Source organism: Phascolarctos cinereus, unplaced genomic scaffold (genome assembly GCF_003287225.1).
Source record: "Phascolarctos cinereus isolate Bilbo 61053 unplaced genomic scaffold, phaCin_HiC Scaffold_2;HRSCAF=192, whole genome shotgun sequence".
NCBI lineage: Eukaryota > Metazoa > Chordata > Mammalia > Diprotodontia > Phascolarctidae > Phascolarctos > Phascolarctos cinereus.
Genome location: NW_027555625.1, coordinates 4,041,846 through 4,058,826, shown reverse-complemented (window position 1 = coordinate 4,058,826; position 16,981 = coordinate 4,041,846).

Genomic DNA, 16,981 nt, shown 5'->3' with positions numbered 1-16,981 from the left:
ATTCCATTCAACCTATGTGTGTATATTGAGCCTCCCCCAAAAGGCCTCTCTCCTCCAGGCTAAGCAGAGGGAGATGTGGCAGAAAAGAACTCTAGTTGTGGAGTCAGAAGATGGCCCTGGGTTTTACTACTGGCTCTACTCTGGGCCTTAGCTTTCTCATCTATAAAATGTGGGGCCAGATTACTTCTTAGGTCATTTCCTACTCCCAATCTAGGATCCCAGAATATGAGCCATGGCCAGGTCTTCCAACAGCCAGCTCAGAGGGCTCTCTGCAGCCTGGCTGCTGCCCTCAGGCTCTGTATGACCAAGAACAAGCCCCCTCGCTGGCTTGCCTTTGGCTTTCTAATTTATAAAGTGAACCAGGCAAGCAGACAATCTCTAGTGCTTTCTGGCCCCAAATGGGTGACCTTCTGATGACAAGCATCCCCAGATCCTTCCAGCCCTCACCACATGACATGACCTCAAATCCCCTCTCCTCACTGGCAGCCTCCTCTCCTACCCTTGAGCTTGACAGTGCCACTTCTGAAAGGCAGTGCCCAAAGGTCAATGCAATCCTCTCAGCCTTATTCATCTTTGTGCCTCCCTTTCCCCTTTGGTGCCTAGCACAGTGCCTTTACACATGCCACAGAAATGCCTGTTGGTTGCTTAACTCTCAGATGAACTCACCATCTGTCTGAAGCCCTGGACAGCTTCATGCCAAGGCCTTATCCTTCTTGCCCCACTCACTTCTAGATAACTCTACACTTCCTCCTTCCTTTCCAAAAGTGAACTTTGGGCCCAGACACACCCACCACCTTTACACTAAATTGGGGTCCCCATGAAAAGGAGACTGACTATCCCATACAATAGTTGGAATTGTCTACAAAAATGCTGGGGGGCCTAATGCCAGGATAGCCCCAGGACCTAGCTTTTGGCCCCAGCTAATGCCTGGCCAAAGCAGAGCAAAAGTCCCCTGGAATGGATCCAGATATTTCATAGGCAAAGAGGTGTAGGGGTTGGGGAAGGGGATTTTTGCTTGAATTGTACAAATTCATTAGCCAATCATCCTCCCTCCTCTCTGGCATAGTGTAGTGGAAAAGATGGGATTTGGCCCTGGCACAGAAGAAAGGGAGAAAGCTAATCTCCCTCCGCTGTGGTCTGGCACAGGGCCATGCCCTGACAAGTGACTGGATGAAGCCCACTCCCCCACCTGCTGAGGTCTCTCTGGGGTATCTGGCCCTTAAAATGCCCCAAAGCAATTAATTCCTAGTTCTTGTGAGGGGTGTGGTAGAGGGGGGGGAATCCTTATCTTATCATGTGAATGAGTGGATTCAATCAAAGGAAACATTTAAATGAATTAATTCTTTATCCACCCCCAAGGCAGCCTGGGCTCCTACCCAACCAAAAGGCTGGTATGTTGACAGGAGGAGCATGTCTTCCCTGTCCATCACCCACCCGGGGCCAGTTGGCACCTCCCTCAGCTCACCACCTGGGCATCCTTCTTCACCCATTAATTAGTGGACGAACCTAAGCAAACTGAGGAGGGAGAGAGGGGAGTGGCTATCAAGAGGAAGCAGCAGAGAGAATCAGCTGCAGCCACGCTTCATGAAGAGTGGTGGCGGTCCTCTCTCAGGACCAAAGGGAAAGATTGTCTTAAGCAAAACCCTTAGATATAATCTTGTGTGCTGGGAAGAGCCTGAGGCTAGGAGTCCAATGAGGTAATGTTTGTTAAAGTGTCAAGGAACACCTGTAAAAAGTACACCTAATGAACTACCTGTGGAGTTAGCCTGTTCTACTGCTGGGCCATTCTCACCACCCAGAAGCCTTCCTTATCTTTGCTTCATTCTGTTTGTGACAAAAGGGGTCTACTTGTACCTTCACTGCTTGTGGCTCTGCTCTCAGGGGCTAAGACCTATCCTTCCTCCAAAGCCCTTGGAGGACTTGAAGATAATTGTCTTATACCCTCTGAGTCTTAGCCTCTCCAGACTAAACATCCCCTGTTCCCCCAACAGATTCTGATGTTGCAGGTTCTTCACCTGCCACATGGCCCTCCTCTGACCCAGGCTCTTCACCTGCCTAGTGACCCTCCTCTGACCTGCTTTAGCTTATCAGAAAATCACTCAACAAGCATTGATTAAGTGTTTACTATATTTACTATGCCAGGCACTGTGTTAAGTAATAGGGATACAGAAAAAAGGCAAACTAGCCCTTCTGTCAAGGTGCTCCCATTCTAAAAGGGGAGTCAACATGTCAAAAACTAAGTACACACAGGGTATATTCAGGGTAAATGGGAGGTGATCCCAGAGAGGCAGCAGCACGAGGTGGGAGGGGGAGTGGAATTGTGGGAAAGAATTCTTGCAAAAGGTGGGGCTTGAGCTTAGTCCGTGAAGACAGCCAGAGAAGTCAGGAGGTGGAGGTGAGAGGACAGGGCATTTCAAACATGAGGGATAGCCAGGGCAAAAGGACAGAGTAATGAAAAGAAGCACTGAGAAATTAGCAGGTCAGTGCTGCAGAGCTGTAGAATCCCAAAGCTTAGCTTAGGATTCTATGCCTGGCACAGAGTAGGCATTTAACAAATGTTGGTGGATTGATTGATTGATTGATTGATTAGGGTGTAAGGGGACTTGGAAAGGCAGGAAGGATCCAGTCTGTAAGCCAGGTACGATGTTATATTTCATTCAAGAGACAACAGGGAGCCACTGGAGTTTGAGTCAGGGAGTGACATGGTCAGACATGGGCCTGAGGAAAATCATGTGAGCAGCTGAGTAGAGGATGGATTGCAATGGAGATAGACCAGAGGCAGGACAACTAAGCAGCTCTTGCAATCATCCAGGTATTTGGTGACTTGATTTGTACCAAGGAAAAGGCCATGTGAGCAGAAAGAAGGGGATGTGTATGAGAGATGTCATCAAGGGAGAAACAAGCTTTGGACACAGATTGGACATGGGAAGTGAGGAAGAGTGAAGAACAGAGGATAACCCCAAGGCTGTGACACCGAGTGACTGGGAGAATTACAGTGCTGCCCTCAGCAGTAATAGAGATGTTCAGAAGGGGCAGCACTCTAAGGGAAAGATCACGAGTTCAGTTTTGGACATGTTGAGGTTGCAATGTCTATGGGACACCCAGTTCGCTATGTCTGCAAGGGTGATGGGAGAAATTCAAGATAGAGGTCAGGGCTAGATACATAAATCTGGTCTTTATCTGTAAATGATGGTAAATGAACCCACAGGATCTGATGAAAAGAGAAGGTGTAGCACAGAGCCCTGGGAGCATCCCTGGTTAGTGCTGGTGAACTGGAAGGAAATTTTGTAAAGGAGTCTCAGGAATGGTCAGATGGGAGAGAGAGCAGGTCATGAAAAACCCAGAAAGGCAAAAAATATACAGGAGAAATGGGTGATTGAGACTGTCAAAAGGTGCAGAGAGGTCAAGAAGAATGAGGATTACGAAAAAGACCATTGGATGTGGCCATTAAAATATCATTGATAATTTTGGAGAGAGCAATTTCAGTTGAGTGATTAGATCAAAAACCAGATGGGAGGGGAAAGTCAAAATCAAATGACAGGAAAAGAAGTGGAGGAAGTGATTATAGGTGATTTTCTCAAGGACTTTATCCATGAAATAGAGGATAGAGTGCAATAGCTAGTGGGTGTGGCAGGATCAAATAAGGACTGTGTGGGTTTTTTTAAAAGGATGAGGGGGACATGTGTATGTTTGTAAGCAACAGGGAAGCCATGAATAGACAGAAAGAGATTGAAGAATAGGGAGAGAGTAAAGATTATATAGGGGAACTCTTCTGGAGAAGACAGGAAGTAATGAGATCCCTTGTGCATGTAGAGAGATTTGCCTTCTCAAGGAAAAGGACCACCTCTTCATGTGAGACAGGGTTGAAGGAGGAGATAGTGGCAGAAGGCCCCTGAATGATGGAGGAGACTGAGGAAGGAGGTGAAGAGGAGGAGCAGGGGAGGAAAGGAAAACCTCAATGAATGGCCTCATTTCTTTCCCAGTGAAATATAAGAGAAGGTCCTCAGCTGAGAGGGGCAGTGGTTCAGGGACCACAATGCGGCACTTGAGGAGGGTTGAAAAGATTTGGAGAACTGATTTGGCGGAGTGGGATAGTGTAACAAGATTGTCTTCCTAAAATATGTCACCCAGAACTGACCACAATACTCCAGAGGAGATGTGACTAGGGCCAAGGATGGCGGGATTGTCACCTGCCTAGGCTTGGGCCCTATGCCTTTCAATGTCTCATTGGCTTTCTTGGCCACCATGACACACTAGTGAGGCCCATTGAGCTTCTGGCTCACTAAACACTCCAGATCCTCTCTAGATATGATATCCTCATCACTATCACTGTCACCTCCATCTTGTTCATAGAGAGAGGATTCTTATCCTTCCAGGACAATTTTATTATCTAAATGGAATTCTTTCAGTTCACCCTTTCTTGAACATATCACATTAGATTCAGCTCAATGTTCTAATCACTCCAAATGTTAGTGACCCCTCCCAACTTTGTGGCACATGGGAGTCTGCTAGGTCAGTCATCCCTACCTCGAGAGACATCATGTGGCATAGTGAAGAAAATGCTGCACTTGGGATCAGGGGCAATGGATTCATCTCCTGACTCACGCATTTATGGACTAGCAGGGGGTGGGTGGGGGTGGGTAATGGAATTTCAGGAAATAGAGGATTTTCAAGCATTCCTGATGGAAATACCAGATATGAATAGAAAAGCTGACTTTCAAACACAAGACTCAAAGGAAGCATAAAAAGATAAGTATGAGTAAGAAATCATAAGGGACTTAACGAGGTTAAACTCTGTATATTCTTATATGGGAGAGAAAACATGTAACTATTCTGAATTGTATAATTCCCTAGGGGTCTTAGAGAGAATCTAATTAGATAGAGGGCTTGGCCATGATTCTATTATGTTGGGAAGGTCTCAAAAGAAGTGGGGAAGTGGAATGCACTGGGAGATGGTGGGGAGAGAAAAAAGAAGAATGAAGAAAATTATCTTACATAAATGGGACACAAAAGGAAGTGCTTATACTATGGTACAAGTGTGAAGACGTGCAGGCAACATTAAACCTCATTCTTATCTGAACTGGTTTAAGATGGAAAGAATACATATACACAAAGTTAGGTATAGAAGCTCATTTTACCTAACAGAGAAGTAGGAGGGAAAAGGATTAAGAGAAGAAGAGGATATAAGAGAGAGAGTAGATTAAGGGGATACTGGTCAGAAACAAAACTGTCTAATGCAGAGAGAACAAGGTGAAAAAGGGAAGCATATGCATGGGAACACAGAAGGGAAATACAAAACTAGCAATCATAATTGTGAATGTAAATTGAATGATGTCATCCATAAAACAGAAGAGGAGAGCAGTATGGATTAGAAACAGAAATCCAAAAATGTGTTGTTTACAAAAAACATACTTGAAACAGAAAGATACACATAGAGTTATAATAAGAGGGTAGAGAAAAAAGCTATTTTGCTTCAGCTGAAGTAAAACAGGCAGCAGTGGCAATTATGGTCTCAAATAAAGCAAAAGCAAAAAAAAAAAAGCCTAATCAAAAGAAACAAACAGGAAAACTACATTTTGCTAAAACATACCATAGACAATGAATTAATATTATTATGAACTATATATGAATGAAATGGCATAACATCCAAATACTCAAAAATTAAATGAGCTATAAGAAGAAATAGAGAGTGAAATTCTATTAGTGAGGGGACCTCATTTTATCCCTCTCAGATCTAAATAAATCTAACCATAAAATAAATAAGAAAGAAGTTATGAAGGTGGATAGAACTTTAGGAATGTTAGATATGATAGACCTCTGGAGAAAATTGAATAGTAATAGAAAGGAATGTGACTATTTCTAAGCTGTGCATGACACCTTCAAACACAAAAATAAAACCATGTACTGGGGCTTTAAAACATGACAAACAAATGCAGAAAAATCAGAAATATTGAACTCGTGTCTTTTCTGACCATAATGCAATAAAATTATGTTCAACAAGTGGCCTTTGAACATAGATTTAAATTTTTTAGAAAATAAATAACCTAATCCTAGAGAATTGGTGGGTCAAAGAACAAATCACAGAAACAATCAATAATTTTATTTAAAATAGTGAGAACAATGAGACAACACAGCAAAATTTGGGGGATGTAGCCCAAAGTAGTAGGGTAAATTGCATATATCTAAATGCTCACATCAATTAAAAAAAAAAGATTAAAAAACTCAACAAATTGGCCATACAACCAAAAAGAAAAAAGAAAATTTTAAAAATGACAAATTAAAATCCCCAATTAAATACCAAATAAAAATCCTGAAAATCAGAGGATAGATTAACAAATTTGAAAGTTAAAAAAAATTGAACTAATAGATAAAACTAGAAGGTAGGTTTTTAAAAAGCATCAAAAGAGATAAACCATTGGTTATTTTGGAAAGAAAGAAAGAAAGAAAGAAAGAAAGAAAGAAAGAAAGAAAGAAAGAAAGAAAGAAAGAAAGAAAGAAAGAAAGAAAGAGAAGAAAGAAAGAAAGAAAGAAAGAAAGAAAGAAAGAAGAAAGAAAGAAGAAGAAAAGAAGAAGAAGGAAGGAAGGAAAGGAAGAAGAGGAAGGAAGGAAGGAAGGAAGGAAGGAAGGAAGGAAGGAAGGAAGGAAGGAAGGAAGGAAGGAAGGAAGGAAGGAAGGAAGGAAGGAAGGAAGGAAGGAAGGAAGGAAGGAGGAAAGAAAGAAAACCAGTATTAAAAGATGAAAAGGGTAAATTCACAACTGATGAAGAGAAAATAAAAGCATATTAGGAACTATTTTGTCCAAGTATGTGACAATATAACTGGCAATCTAAATGAAATGGATGAATATTTTCAAAAATATAAATTGCCCAAGTGAACAGAATAGGAAATAGAATACTTAAATAACCTTATCTTAAAAAAAAAAGAAAAAAAAAAAGAACTTGGACAAACTATAAATGAGCTCCCTAAAGGGAAAGGGGGGAAACAGGATCTGATGAATTTACATGTGAATTCTATCAAACATTTAAGTAACTAATTCCAATACTATAGGAAATATTTGAAAAATAGGAAAATAAGGATTCTTATTGAATTCTTTCTATGGCACAAATATGGTCTTGGTGCCTAAACCAGTGAGAGCCAAAACAGAGAAAGAAAGCTGTAGGACAATTTCCCTGATGAATATAGATGCAAAAAGGTTAAATAAAATACTAGCAAGGAGATCCCAGTTCTGGAAATTCTAGTAATAGCAATAAAAGAAGAGAAAAGGATTAAAGGAATAGTGATAGGCAAAGAGGAGATAATACTATTCCTATTTGCTGATAATGTGATACTTTACTTGAAATATCCCTTTATTCCCCAGGGAATCAGCAAATATGCTAATTGAAACAATTAATAGTTTCAGTAAAGTGTTAGGCTACAAAACAAATCCTCAAAAATAAATAGTATTTTCTACATAAGTAATAAGAAGTAATAATAAAAAGGGAAATCTCATTCCAAATAACTATAAAACACATAAAATATCTTGGGATTGACATCCCACACTTATATAGATTCAATCACAAAATCCTCCTTAAAAAAATAGAGAACAACCTAAATAGCTGGAGGAATGTTCAGTGTTCATGGCTAGGCCATTCCAACATAATAAAAATTATAATAATACCAAAATTAATTTATACTTTTACTGCTATACTAACCAAATACCAAGGGAACATTTTACAATTTTTTATAAAATACTAACAAAATTCATTTGGAAAAATGAAATATCTAGAATGTGAAGGAAAATGATATAAAGAGGTAAAGGGAGGAGCACTTCCAGAACTCAAACTATATTATAAAGCAGCAGTCATCAAAACCATCTGGTGTTAGTTAAAGAATAGTGAGATGGATCAATGGAACAGACCAGACAAAAGAGATTCATAAACAATAGAACTCAATAACCTAATGTTTTGTAAAGTATAAAATATATTCCCTAGAAGAAAACTCCATATTTGACCCAAAAAAATGTTCTGAGAAAATGAGAAACTAGTCTGGCAGAAATTAGGTGTAGACCACCATTTTACACCACACATCACAATATATTCTAAATGGATACAGGGTCTTACTATTAAATATTATACTGGGTTTTTTTTAATTAGAAACCAATTATGTGCCTCTCACAGCTATGCATTAGAGATGTATTTTTAACCAAACAAAACACAAAATAGATAACTTTGCTTGAAACTGAAAAGCTTCTGTACAGACAACATTAATCCATCTAGAATGAGAATAGAAGTCGTCGAATGGGAAAATCTTTGTATCAAACTTCTCTGATAAGGTTTTGGTATATAAAATGTATAAAAGATGTATGTATGTGTGTGTATACATACATATATATGCATGTGTGTATACATACACACACACATGCATATATGTGACTAATAGCCATTTCTCAATACATAAGAGGTCAAAGGATACAAACAGTTCTCAAAAGAACTACAAAGGTGGTAACAACCACTTGAAAAGGAAAATGCTTCCAATCTCTAATAAGAGAAATGCAAATTAAAACAGCCCTGGAGTTTCACCTCACACCCTGTAAATTGGCCAAAAAATGACAATGGTCAATGTTGGAGGTCAATGTATGGAGGATAGGCATACTAACACGTTGCTGGTGGAGCTGTAGAGTGGTACACCCATTTTTGAAAAACAATTTGGAATTATACAAATAACTGAACTGAAAAGTCCATACTTTTTCAGCTAGAGACTTCATTACTGATCATATACTCCAAGGAGTATATATATAAAAAAAAAATAGAAAGCACAGGAATAGATGGAGCTTTCCTTAAAGTGATAAGTAATATCTAAAATAAGAGCCAGCTTTATAATGAGATGTTCAGGGATGAAACAAGGTATCCATTATCACCCGTACTATTCAATATTGTATAGAAATGCAAGCTATAGCAATAAAACAAGAATAAGAAATTAAAGGAATAAGAAAAGGCAACAAGGAAACAAAACTATCACTTTTTTCAGATGATATGATGGTTTATTTAGAGAACTAGACAATCAACTAAAATACAGTTGAAACAATTAACAACTTTAGCAGAGTTGCAGGATATGAAAGAAATCCACATACATCATCAGCATTTCTATATATTACCAACAAAACCCAGCAGGAAGAGACAGAAAGAGAAATATCACTTAAAATAACTATAAACAGTATTAAATACTGAGAAATCTATTTGCCAAGACACACACAGTAACTATATGAACACAATTATAAAACATTTTTTGCACAAAAAAAGATCTAAACAATTGGAGAAATATTAATGGTTCATGGGTAGGCCAAACCAATATAATAAAAACAACATACTACCTAAATTAATTTTCTTAGCACCATACTAATAAAACTGCCAAAGAATTATTTTATATAGGTAGAAAAAATAATAATAAAATTCATCTGGAAGAACAAAAGGTCAAGAATATCAAAGGAAGCAACAAAAAAAAAATGTGACTGATGGTGGCCTAGCTGTACCAGATTCTAAACTGTATTACAAAGCACTAATCATCAAAATAATCTGGTACTGATTAAAAAATAGGCTGGCAGATCAGTGGAATATATTAGATAAACAATACACAGTAAGTGAGGACCATAGTAATCTAGTATTTGATAAACACAAAAATCCAAACTTTGGGGGCAAGAACTCACCATTTGACAGAAATTGCCAGGAAAACTGGAAGGCAGTTTGGCATACAACAGGAATAGACCAATATTTCACACCGTATACCAAGATAAGCTCAAAATTGATATGTGATTTAGACATAAAAGGTAACATCATAAGCAAATTAGAGAAGCACAGAAAATTTTACCTGTCAGATTAAATAAGGAAAGAGTTTCTGACCAAATAAGAAATGGAGAGACTCAAGGGAAGTAAAATGAATAATTTTGATTACATGAAATTAAAAAATTTTTTGCAAAACACACACACACACACACACAGAGACACTCACACTACACACAATGCAGCAAAAATTAGAAGGAAAGGAAGAGACTGGAAGAGGGGATGGGGATTTTTACTGCAAATTCCTGCATTCTCAAGGGGCAGAGGGAGAAGAGAATCTAGAACTGGAGAGAGAGTAAGACAGAGTCATGTCAGATAGCTTTCATAGCTATGTCTGGTACATGGTAGGTGCTAATAAATATCTGTTGAGTTGAATTGTTTGGGTAACGTCTTCTAACAAAGTTGCTCTTAAATTTGTATGGATCACCACAATGTTATGTCCGGGGAGCTGTGAGCAAGAGATCTGCTTATCAATGATACTCCTGACTCAGTGGTGTGTTTGTTTAAGTGTCAAGGATTTGAGGAGGGATAATAGAGAGTTGTTCAGGAAGTTTATGAGATCAGTTCTCTAATGTATAATTCCAACCTTAGGTCATGTCTTGCTAAATGCATCTTGCAACGATTTGTTATAGGTTCTACTGTTTCATTGCATTACCTATATTAATAAGTCCAGGCTTAAGGATGACCTTTCTAGAGTTTCAGGTGACCTGGTCCTGAGTCATTATCACAAACCCTTCCATTTCAAAACACAAATTCCCACACTTCAGTCAGTTGTTCAAGGTTTCTTTGTCAGACTGTTGTTGGTTAAATTCCTGTGGGTGTCACCTATAGAGACCCCTTTGATACCAGTTTTGGACCTTTTCTGTTGAATAGACTTCATCCAGAGTGGACCACTTTCAAGTAACACTTGACAAATTCATTGACCTGAGCTTCTTGTCAGCCTTTACATTTACCTGATCTGCTGGGTCCAAAGGTGTTTCTGTAGGTCATTAACCCATTTACCAAGGGTCCTGGCATCTATCTATCAATCCTTCTCCTTCTTCACCAAAAAGCATTACCCTTTCCAAAATTGCCTTAGGATGACAGGCCCTTCATTTTGTGAACATTGTGTGGGTTATTGGTTATTATCATTATCTTTAATATTATTGTTATTATTACTCACCTTTCACTATTTTCATTTTCCATTAAAGCCCTCCTCTGATTCGTAGTAGAATGGAGCTGAGCCTGGAGTTCTCAAAAGATTTGTCAGTAAAGTACAAGGTCTGACTTGTCCCACTAACCTAGAAAGACTTTGAGTTTGATCCCTGTGATGGCTTATAATGTCTGTTACCCAGAGACCAGCCGCTGTCCTTGGGGCCAGAGGCACACCACCAGACAGTTGGCCCTAGATGGAGGATTCTTTTTCCCCAGAACAATTTCTAAAGACAATCTGCTATGTTAGAGTGTGATCAGTCACTACCTGAATTGGTACAGGTCATGAGTCCTTGAAGTATTGGAGTATTGTTTCTGCTGCTTCTGTTGTGGTTATCACCTCCTTCACCATCACCATCACCGTCATTATCATCATCAACAGCCCTGGATACCTTAGTATTTATATTTATCTCTCTTCATAATCCAATCTCCTCCACTAACACTCCAGTCTTGTCAGCCAAGGGATTCCCCAAATAATATCTGGCTTCAGCGGAAGTAAATGAAGAGCTGGTCTTTGTATGAGGGAAGTCTGGATCCAATTGGCAAATCTTTCAGTGCCCTCAAACCACTTTCTAAGACTCTGAACTGCAGAACAAGAGCTGATCTCTATTTGGTAAAGGGAATTTGCTGCTTGGGAGTTCCTAACACAAAAGAAGTAATGGAAGAGGAAGAAGGAGGAGGAGGAGGAAAAGGAGAAGAGGGAGAAGAAGAAGAAGAAGAAGAAGAAGAAGAAGAAGAAGAAGAAGAAGAAGAAGAAGAAGAAGAAGAAGAGGAAGAGGAAGAGGAAGGAGAAGGAGAAGAAGGAGGAGAAGGAGGAGGAGGAGGAGGAGAAGAAGGAAGAGGAGAAGAAGGAGAAGAAGAAGGAGGAAGAGGAGAAGAAGGAGGAGGAGGAGGAGGAGGAGGAGAAGAAGAGGAAGAAGAGGATGAAGAAGAAGAAGAAGAAGATGATGATGATGATGATGATGATGATGATGATGATGATGATATTCTAGAAAATCTAGAAGAGTGACTCTGGTAGTTCTTTTCCAAAGTTGAGCTGAGAATTGGATATATCTGGAAGCCTCAACCCCTATGAATTGTTCTCTGGCCCACCACCCATCTCTCTGAGTGCTTTCTCCCTCCAATTCCTCACATTTTTCCATGGTATTGATGCATTTTAAACACAGATATTTCCCAACATTTTTCTCACAACATCAAGCTCTCTCTTGCAACTAAAAAAAGCTCTGAAGCTACACTGAGCTCAAAATTGAATATATACCATATAGCATGTACACCATCCCACCACAGAAATTCCCCACATCTCATCCCAGAGCATAGAGATGTGTTTTATCATCTATTCTCTCAGATCAAGATTCTCACAACCAAGTGCCCAAAACTCTCCTTTTTCACTGAATTACTGAGAGCAGGTTGGTGGGAATATGTCTGTTGGCCACTATTGGAGGACTGTGGAGATAGTGACCTGATAAGGGTCAGACAGTACCAGCCCAATCAACCAAGAACTAACAGTCCACAAGCATCAAGGCCCTACGTGAGGGCCTGGGAACACTGAGACCAAAACAAAATGGCCATACTCTGGAGGAGTTTGCCGGGACATCTTCTGCTTGGCTCCAGGAGCTCATCCTATCCTCCCAGGAGGCTGGGCTTTTGGAGGAAGACCCTTTGGAATGCCTTCTTACTCTTGAATCCCTAAAGATGCTACTCCAGATTCTTCACTTTGGAAGGGACCTTTGAGATCACTTGGTCCAAATTCCATGAATTTGCAAATGGAAAAATGGAGGCCCAGAAAAAGGAGGGAAATGACAGCACCATGCATGTGAAAGGCCATCTAGTCATGCAATGCCTCCATTTTACAAATGAGGAAACTGAGGTCAAGAGGGGTTAGGTGACTTTCTCAAGGTGACACAGGGAATAAACATCAGAGGCAGGTCCTCCAATGCCAGAGCTTCAACTCATCACCTCTGTTTCTTTCTTTGTCCAAGAACACACAGCGCTTTTTGGAGGAGCTCAAGCCTCCAGGCTTTCTGATCACAAATGCATCATCTTTCCAACACACCAAGACAACTTTCACCTCTCTGGTCCTCAATTTACTCACATGTTCCTAGTGTATTGGTCTAATAGCTAGATCATTACTAAAGTCTCTTCCAATTCCAAAACTTATGATCCCAAATCAAAGATACTTGAAATGTGGATGATATGTGTCAAGGTCTAGTTCTCAAAGAAGGCAATTCCATTTCTAGGATTCTGTTTGACTTCTCAGGCAGAGAAGAAGAGTTGTCTAAAACCTAAGGGCACAGGAGCTGACTGCCTCCTTAGAGGGCTGGCTGAAGGAGGGAAAGGAGAAGGGAATGGAAGGAAAAGAAACAGGAGGGACTGAATATCATGTAGCCCAGTGCCTAGCAGAGGACTTGGCCCCGGGGAAGGGAGCTTAAAAGTCTGCTGAATGTACGTAGATGCACGGATGAATGCAGTGAACTGAGTTCAGATTGCCAGCCCATTAGCTGAGTGGGCTGGCATTTGCATTTCCTCAAGGAAGTGGGAAAGTCTGTGGCTGTCAGGGTCTTCTGCCTTTCTCCAGGTGGAATGCTGAGGCTGTCCAACAAGTGGTGTCCACAGTGCTGGTGCAGCAGGTAGCTCTCTTTAGGGCAGGATTTAGTCAAGTGCCACTCTCTTTTAGGAGAGGCCAGACACAGCTCACCTCCAGGCAGTTGGGGGTGGGGTGGGGAGGTGTTAAAAGGATTGATCTTTCCAAAGTCTAGGAAGTCTTAGGGACATTTTCCCTGGAGGACCTCAAGGTGAAGAAGGCATTTTGTTGGAGGGAGGTGGGGAGTCCAGAACCTTTGATGACTTTTACAGAATCCACCTGCCAGCATGGCCCCAGTCCTGAGCCCCAGGTAGTAAATGCCTCTCTCTGAGACCTGAGGCAGCTCAGGGTTAGTGTCCATGAGGTCACCAGTCATATAACCCTCTCTTCCCTCAAAGGACCCAGCTGCCTGCAGGGTGTTTGGAAGCTCTCTGCCCTCATCCCCAAACCTGCCCAAAGTTAGAGAGGCAGCCTGGTCCAGTGGGAAGAGTTCAATGCCTGGAGCTACAGTCCAGCTTCTGCAACTTAGTACCTGAGAGATTGTGGGCAAGTTCCTTACCCCACTCTGGGGATTAGTTTCCCCTCCTGTGAAATGAGAGTTTGCTTGGACTCCCTGGTCTCTAAAGTGCCTTCTAGTGGTGACCTTTCTCACACCGAAGAATAGGGCAGTGATTATGCTGAGAGAGAGGTCTCTCTTGGAACAACAGCAGCTGTTTCCTCTTGAGTTTTGTTGTTATCCCCTCTCCTTCCCCTTCCTCCCTTCTCTGCCCTCTGAGCTGAGCAGGTTTCATTTCTCTGGCCCTTTTCCTCTCAACCCACTCAAGCTAGCCCCTGAAATGAGTAGAATTTTGTGAATGAAATGTCCTCAACACTACCCAGCATTCCCATTTTACTGATGAAGAAACTGCAGCTCAGAGGGTAATCTGCCCACGGTCACACAACTAGTGTGTGCCAGGAAGAAGAAGAGAAGGTTGCATTCCTCTGTGACTTTAAGGAAGCCCCTGCCCCTCACTGGGCCCTAGATTTCCCCTTTGTAAAAGGAAAGGATCAGTCTCTGACTCTGGTATATGCAGAATGTTTTTTAAAATATAAACCCCAATAGAAAAACCCACTGACGTCAATATCCCTCTGACCACCGTTCTCCTTCACAGCGCCCAAACCTGAACCGGCTCAGTCAGGCCAAAAAGGAAGCCTATGGAGGCTCAGACTGAGGTCAGGAGGGGGTCTCAGGAATTCTTTTCAGTCTCTGTTGCATTGGAAATTCCTGGCCAGGTCCAAAGAGGTAGGTGGAGGGGCCATTGAGGAGTGAGGGACTTGCCCACACCCCTTTCTTCAAGCCTTAGCCTAGATTCCAGAGAAACAACTAATCATAGCCTCCTACTTGGAGGCAGAGATTTATCCTGGGCCCAAAGTGGCCAGCTGGAGTCTCCCTATGTGGTCAGGATTCCACAGGAGCATAAAGTGCCTTCAACTTCTTTTAAAACTGAGGATCCACTTCTAGGAGTCAAGAGAGGAGGCCAAGAGAGGAGATCTCACCTCGTGGGGTGGGTGGGGGTGGCCAGGGAAAGATCAGGCACCTCAGCACTCAAATCCCTTCCAGGCCTTCCTCCCAAACCATGTTTCCTCCAAAGGATCATATGTGAAGTACTTTGTAACCCTTAAAGCATCCTACACATGGTAGCAGCTAGTCATTGTCTATCTGAAGCTAGAGGGTCGAGGCTCACAGAGCCAGTATGAGGAATCATTGGGGCCACCTCATTTTTTTTTTCACAGGTGAGGTAAGGGTGGAAATAGAGGCTTGCCCCAAGGTCACACAGTGAGTAACTGAGTCAAGATTTGAACCCGGTTCTCCTAACACCAAATCCAGTTTGCTCCATTCCTCCTGCATTCCACAGTCGACAGAATTGTGTTTTTCATTGTTGTATTGGAAGGGCCCAGAGGCCCAGGGAATAGACAGGAAAATCTTTGCTTTAGTAATTGACTTTGGGCAGGAAGCTGGTAGCTTTGATCAAAATTCCTTTCCAAGGGGTGCTAGGATAGAAGGCAATTCCAAGACTAGCTGTATGACCCTCACTTAACCTGTCTAGGTCTCAGTTTCCCCATCAGCAAAAAGTGAGGCTCAAAAATGTGGAGAAGGTGTTCTTAACTTGGGGCAGGTGTCTGTGAACCTGGATGGGAAAAAAACCAGTCTTTATATTCACTACCTTCTAACCACAATTGATCATTTCCATCAATCATGAATGTAAGCAACAACCATGATTGTGAGAAGGGTTCCATAGGCTTCACCAGACTACTGCCAGGGGGTCCCATGAGACACAGAAGGTAAAACCTCATCCTCTGGAGAGCCAGGCTAGCTCAGATCCATCTCATTAGCTAAAGTTAATGTTAGGGAGCTTGGGTCGGGACTCACAATCTGGGCCCAAATGGTTCCCTGTGAGCCTGAAAAGGCTTACATCTAATGATTTGTCTCTGGTGTGTGGGTACGATGCCGTCATTCTTCTGTGAATAAATCCTAAAAATTAGCATGCTGTTGTGGCCAGGGATCTGTGGAGATGGGTGAGGGTGGAGGGGGAAAGGGAAGAGGGAAACGGATGCTTTTAGAATTGCTTCTCAATTCACATGCACACACAGGAGGTTTGGGGCTCTGCTCTGGACTTACCTGATTCGGTTGCAAACCCAAAACAGCCTAGGTTGCTCCAGGTTGCTAAAGAGAATGGACTAAGTTTATCCAAGGGAAGCTTGTGAAAGATGATTCTACAGCCCTCCCTCCTCCCCCATTCCTCTCGTGGCGGGGGGGGGGGGGAGGATGTGGAAGGGTTGGGGGGGATGAAGGAACCGGAGGATGAAGAAAAGCACAACAGTCTCATCCTAATTCCGAGGGGAGGGGAGGGAAGAGAAAGGAGAGGGGCAGGCAGAAGCCACAGACACAGAGAAAGACACAGAGACGAGTAGGGGTGGGGGTGAGCTGCAGGTGAACCAACTCAGCCTTGGCGGCCCCAAGACCACGCCTCCGTGGAGTAAACACCCTAGAAAAGGGGCCAGCTGGCCCGACTCAGCCACCTCCTCTGCCTCGAGTCGGGCTCGGTACCCAGAGTGAGCCGCCAGAGCCTTCCTGAGAGCTGAGGGGAAGGGGTCGCGCCCCTCCCCAGGCTTACTAGACCAAGCACCCACAGCTACGAATCAGACACAGCTCTCAGGTTGTTAGCCCACCATCTAGCCCCCTCGGGGCCCCAAGGAGACAGAAGGGATTCTTACACCCAAGGGCCAGCATTCCTCTTTTTCCCAATAAGATTCCGAGGATTGTTTTTTATTTAAGCTCCAACATGTAAGACCCTGGCTTCCTCAAGTAGAGAGAGACGGCAAGAGTCAGAGGCACAAAAACAGAGAGATAGTCA